The 6,145-nt window shown below is 40.3% G+C and overlaps 1 protein-coding gene across 1 annotated transcript in view; it reads left to right on the plus strand.

Moving 5' to 3' along the window:
• RBM33 (RNA binding motif protein 33) overlaps positions 1-6,145 on the plus strand; it is a 100,166-nt gene that overhangs the window by 77,961 nt on the left and 16,060 nt on the right. The gene's annotated exons all lie outside the window — the stretch shown is intronic.

A 6,145-nucleotide genomic window follows, 5' to 3' on the forward strand; every position in this document is an offset into this window, starting at 1 on the left:
TCTCCTTCATTTTGGAGTTCTTGTACTATCTGTTATTGCCTTAGACAATACCAGCGTGTCCGTTCTGTGAGGTTGTTCAAGCCAAATGATCATAGCAAAACGAATATATTTTTGGTTGCTGTCCTTGTTTTTATTGTTGACTTACATTAACTTTTACCAATTCCTGTCATTGCAGTCTGGGAGTAAGAGCACTTAATGACCACTACCCAGTGGAGATTTTGTACCTTGTAGCACCACCTACTTTTTCAGATGAAAACAGTCTCCTTTGAAGGATTTTCTTTATCCTTTATTTTTTTAGAAGGTTCTCTTTAGGAGGGGCTATGAGCAAGGTACACACACGCACACACACACACACATGTTCATAAACTGCCTCCTGGAACTGATACATCAGTTAAACAGACTTTAGGGAAACAGGAGATTTTCAAAGCACTGAAGGGCTTAGGAGGCCCCGTCTGACTTACTGTTAGTACAGTCAAAACTATCAGTCAATGAATAATGAAACGTACAGATGAGGAGAATTTTTTTTCCCTTGATTTTTTTCAGTCTTGGGTGTTCCTTTTGGTAGGATCAACATTTTCAGACAACTGCAATGCATGAATTGGAGCTATTCTGTGAGACTTCTTTATGAGGGGATCATCTCTCTGTTGCAAAACACACTGCTCTCTTGAAGATGTACACTCTGCCTCACTTCTTCCCAATTTAGTAAATGGAATAATGCTGAATTATTTACGTCGTCAATTCAGAGAGGTTTAATTTGTTTGTGAAAGCAAAAATAATCTCACAAAATACTTTGTCCCTTCATGTTCTGTAGTACTCTAGGAAATTATTCATACAGTTCCAAAGCACATTTATTCAGTGTTTACTTGCTAAATCTTGCATGAGAATATTAGAAGGAGATTAATAGAAACCCTGCTAGGAAATACTCACAATTGAGAGAAGTTATTGAGAATGTGCTAAAAAATTTATTCTGTACTTGCTGTTTCATTGCAGACTCCAAACTCTGGTCTCTCAATTCAGTGTCACAGACCAATTTAGAAGGGTGTGCTTATAGGAAAAAATTGATAATTAATTTTCCAGTGGGATTTGATACATCCCTGTGCCTTACAGAACTTGCATTCTTGCAGCACCATCAGCTGTACCTTTGGAAATTATGGTTTCTAAATCATCATCTATTTTTACTTTATTGGGGATCTAGAAGTAGTACTTGAAAGAGATGCTTGAATTAAGCTAACGATGCAGAAGGCTTTTGTGCTAATTCTGCACTTGAATTTCAAGACTGACTTGTAGAAGGCTAGAAATTTCCTGGCTTGTCTGAGACTGAGTGATGTTTCGCAAGTGTGGATAGTGAGATATACTGGGGAGAAGTGATGCTTTTGTAGGAAGAATATGAGACTGGGACCATCATATGCAATATTTAGCTATTTTGGTTTTGTTTTTTTTTTAATGGTTCCATGATGTAGCACAGAAGTGTTAACGCACCAAATGAGGGAAGAGGCAGCAGCAATTTTAAGTGCAATTTTTTTTTTTTTTTAAATTAAGCAAGGTGCCCAGGTTTTTAGCTCGTTCAGATGGGGTTCAAGAGACAGTGAGAGGAGGGAAAAGTGAGTCAGTTGTGGCTGACTCCATCTTTAAGATGTAGAAAATCCTGCCTTTAGCTGTTGACTATATTCAGCAAAACTTTCCTTAATTACCAGAACTCTGAGATATTGGTTTCTTGGATTTTATTTATCTGAGGGGGTGGGAGGAGGATGTGTGTGTCACTTATGCTTATTTTTTTGCAATTGTAAAAGAAATTTCAGATCTGAATCAGAACTTAAGGAGTTCTCCTGCCTAGATAGTGTCTTTAAATGACACGTACTGATTATCCCTGTTAAAAGGTAAAGATTCCCAAACTGTAGGACATAGGCCTCTAATGGTAAGCAAGCATCTTGCTTCAAAGAGAGGTGCAAACGCAGCCGATAAATCTGAATATTGCCTCTTGTTTCTGATTCAGTCAAGACATGAATGTGGGAACAGCCTAGTTCCCAGAGAAGGGGAAGAGATTCTTCCCAACGATCTCTCTGCTCTTTGACAGCAAAAACAGATCACGAGCACTTGTCCCACCTGGTACAGGAACTCTGCTTAATCTGCACCTTCCGTACTGGTACATCTGTAGAGCAGTCGATCCTGCACCAGCTCCTGTTTTCAAATACATAGTTTGGCTTCTGATTTTGTTGCGGTGTGCATATCCTGCATGTGTTTTCTCAGGAAGAGGATCTTTGCTGACATAACAGAAAGTTTAAACTTATTTATGGAAACAGTCTATAATTTATCAGTGGGGTAAACGGGGACGAAGAGATTACTTTGTTTTATTTTTAGCTTTGTCATGTCAGTATCATTATCAAGGTACAAGTACCTTGCACAAACCTTGGGAAGGGAAGCTGAAAGCTTCCCTCTATTTATGATGTTCAATGCTCCTAGCTTTGCCATCAGTTTGCATTGAGATGATGGTTCTGAGAGTCAGGGTTTGGGAATAGCTGGGCATGCATAAGAGAAGGTGAAGGAGACTTTTACAGTTGAAGCTGGAAATTCAGCACTTTTTCCCTTCCATACCCTAGAAATGGAGAAAATCATCTTTTCCCATATATGAGCTTTGAAATACCCTCTATTGCCTAATCACTGAAGACTCTAATTCTTATCCTTGCTTCATTAAAGCTGCTCTGTGATTAACATAGGAGAAAAAAAAATACCATTAGGATTCTCAAGGTACTGAATAGAAGAAAATCTTTGGGGCTCCAGGAACAGCCCCTTAGTCATAGCTGCATTTTACAACTCAAACATGATTAAATTAGCAGGAAAAGTACTTCCTTTCAACATATGGTTTGCTGTCAGACTCTTTCTGGAGAGGATAAGCTTTCACATACAAATAATGTACCTGCAGTAAAGTCTGAGGGCTGAATCTAAAATAATTACATACTATAAATAAAATTATGCATTCTAAAGTGTTGGAAAGTACAGAAGATTTCTTAGCACACCACCAAAATAGAGCCTCCTGGAGACCGCGCTGGAGCAGTGACATTCAGTACACACCCATCCAGAACCTCTTGCTAAAGTAATTACTAACAAGTTGCAAATGTCATGAAAAACCCAGCGTATTTTTTTGGTGCTCTTGAATCCAGCTTTAATGTTTATAGTGTCTAAAGAGGCTTGTGTTCAGATAGTTATTGCTGGTTACTATTTTTTTTTTTTAGGTGGTGATAGGTAGAGTGGATCATTTGCTAGACCGCCAGATAACTTGACTACTGAGTGATCGTTCTGTGGAGGCGTTCTATCATCATCTTTAATCATATTTTCTTACATCAGATCATTGCAAACATAAAACATCTGTGCAAAATCTCAGTATTGCTTTGTGAAGATTTCAGATCATAAATTGTGATGTTAAAAAAAAAAAAAGACAAAAAGAAAATCTCGAAAAAACTCCACTGTTGTGTATCAGAGGTGATGAGGATGCTGCAAGTGCAGGTGTATTTTGAGTAGTTTTACAAATACGTGTTTTGCTCTGATAACGCAGTCCTTTCTTTTTTTGGTGTCAGAAGGGAAAAGCAATTGCAATGTTGATGTGCTTCTCTGTGCTTTCTTAGAGTGACAGTGCTACCTAGTGCTCAGTCAGGGTAAAGGCAGCTCTCTGCACTGACACTATTCAAAATCGATTCATTTATTTTTAGTTTAAAGGCTTATCAGTGGAAATGATGAGCATGCCCAGAACACGAGTGCTCCTGCAGGATCAGCAGGGTGGTTCTCCGTGTGTTGCAGCAGACAAGGCGCGCAGGGCTGGCATGGGACCTGTGTGATCGTCCTACCTGTAAAAACATTTTTCAGCCAAGAGTTTTTCCCAGCTCCATCGACTGTGGGAGAAGGCAGGGGCAGTCCCACTCTGTCCTTGGGGCTGGGGGAAGAGAAGAGCAGCTCCAGAATGAGCCTGTCTGGTTCAGCCCTGCTGTGGAGCACGTGAGCTAGAGATGCTCACCTCAACGATAGGAGAAAATCCTTTCTTCTCATCTTGCATATGGAGATGGAAAGCTGAGCACTTTTAAAGGTGGATAGTAGGAAGTCAAAGGTGGCAGAAAAGCAGGAAGGAGGGACAGAAGGTGGAAGAGATCAGTTGCAACAGCTGAGGATGAAATAAATACATTCTGTCCCAGCCTCTATGCCTCTTGGTAATAGCTAGGAACTGTTGCTCCCAGGAAAGATGCTTCAGGTGTCAGGAGACTGTAGTGACAATAAAAATCTGTCTGCATTTATTGATGGGAGGGTAGACTAAATAGAATCCAATCTCTCTTTTTAGAAAGTGCCTGCCGTGCTGCTGTCGACTTGTTGCAGAGCAGGTTGGATCACACACTGGAGATGATGTTAGGAAAGTTTACACTTTCTTTTTGTATAGACCCTTTTTTAGCAGCTTCAGTATGGACTGCCACTCCTAGTCCCAAACTCACCGATGAACTGAATGTGCAGTCTATTAGGTAATCCATTTACTGCAGTGAAAGAAATTAAGTAAAGCTGGAAACTTATTTCCCGTGTGTCTCCTATAATTGAAATGAGTGCTTGCTCCAGTCTCATTCTTGTCTGCTTGGTTTCCATCTCCCAGTGCTCTGTTATCTCCCTTTTAACTTCTTCCTCTCTGTGTACCCTCTGGGAGTTTTGATGTCAAAGATGCTTGCTTTCTGCAACAGATCTCTTGCTTTCCACTCATGGATGTCCTTCTGCTTGTCTCAAGGCTCTTTGTTTTGCAGTGGAGCTTTACTAGAGATTATTGTGTTGCTATTATCATACAGGCTATTTCAATATTATTTTCATTGATAAAGTGTAGATTTAATTGCAGAGCATGTGTAAAGGAGAAATTTGAGGGCTGTGTAGGTCTGCAGGCCTAAAGAAATGTCTGCAGAGGGAATGATCCTCTTAATGATATTCATGCTTTAGTCACTGGTAATAGTTCAGTTGCAGAAAAAGCCACAGCTGCTGATTCTTTTTTTAAGTTGTCAAATTAAGTAGTATGTTTTCAAACAGTTTGTAGGCAAACTCTCAATCAGAAGCATGAGTGATCATGAAATACTGGTTTTGCTCCATTTTCCATCCGACGCAAGATTTGCATCTTCCCATGGCAGTGCCTAAGGAAGCAGAAAGAGGAGATAATCAAGATCAGTATGAGCTCTATGCTGCCTAAATCCTTTCCATATAAAATACTCCTCCTCAGCCTAAACCAGTTTTTTATTTTTAATGCTAGGAATATGTCAGAATGTAATCTCTGTTCTCCAGAGTTGAATGGGAACATGCCCAGCATACCTCTGATCTCAGGTTGGTCTTGGGAAGTGCTGTACGGTAGATCTGTATGCCCAAATCCATAAAGTAACCAGTCGTATTAAATCCCCTGGAAATTATTGTGTGTATTGTCAATCCTTTACACCTGAGTGGATCTGGGAAGGGGTTTTCATCCTCTGGTGAACATCTGACTAGGTCAACTTAAAGGGATGATGTGAATGAAGTTGTTTTCTCAGAGCTGTGACGTTTAGGAGGATTGTGATATTTCAGTTTAGGAATTCATGTTAGGAGGAGATTCAAGTAGAGTGCAGTGTGGCGACAGGGAAGTCTCCTGTGGAGGAAACATGAGTGTCCCACCATTAAATGGGAAGTCAAGTGATGCTTGGTAGAACCAGCCCATCTCCAGAGGCAGTGCTGCATGGCCAGTCGCTCCCTGCCTCCCCCAAGTGGCCTTTCAAAATCAGTAGGTTACAGAATAATACTAAACACAGATCAAATTCCTAATGAGGCATGATACTTTGGGAAAGATAGACTCATATTTTTATCATTATAATGGAGATCATGAGACCAAGGATTACTTTTTAGTATTAAGTGTTCTTTGAAAAAGAGAGAGCAGCTGTCGTTGGTACTATATGAAGACCTGTCTGATGCTCTTGGCTTCTTTGTGACACTACCTCAGTTATAAAACCAACACACTGAATTCCTTTTTCAGAAATGTGTATTGGGTTTGCGTGGCAAAGTTTTGGTAGCAGGGTGGGCTATAGGGTTGGCTTCTGTGAGAAGCTGCTAGAAGCTTCATCCCACGTCTGATAGAGCCGATAGGCTCCCAGATGGGACCACTGGCGGGACA

This window comes from Egretta garzetta, unplaced genomic scaffold (genome assembly GCF_000687185.1).
Source record: "Egretta garzetta isolate BGI_Z169 unplaced genomic scaffold, ASM68718v1 scaffold65, whole genome shotgun sequence".
In the NCBI taxonomy this organism is placed as follows: Eukaryota; Metazoa; Chordata; class Aves; order Pelecaniformes; family Ardeidae; genus Egretta; species Egretta garzetta.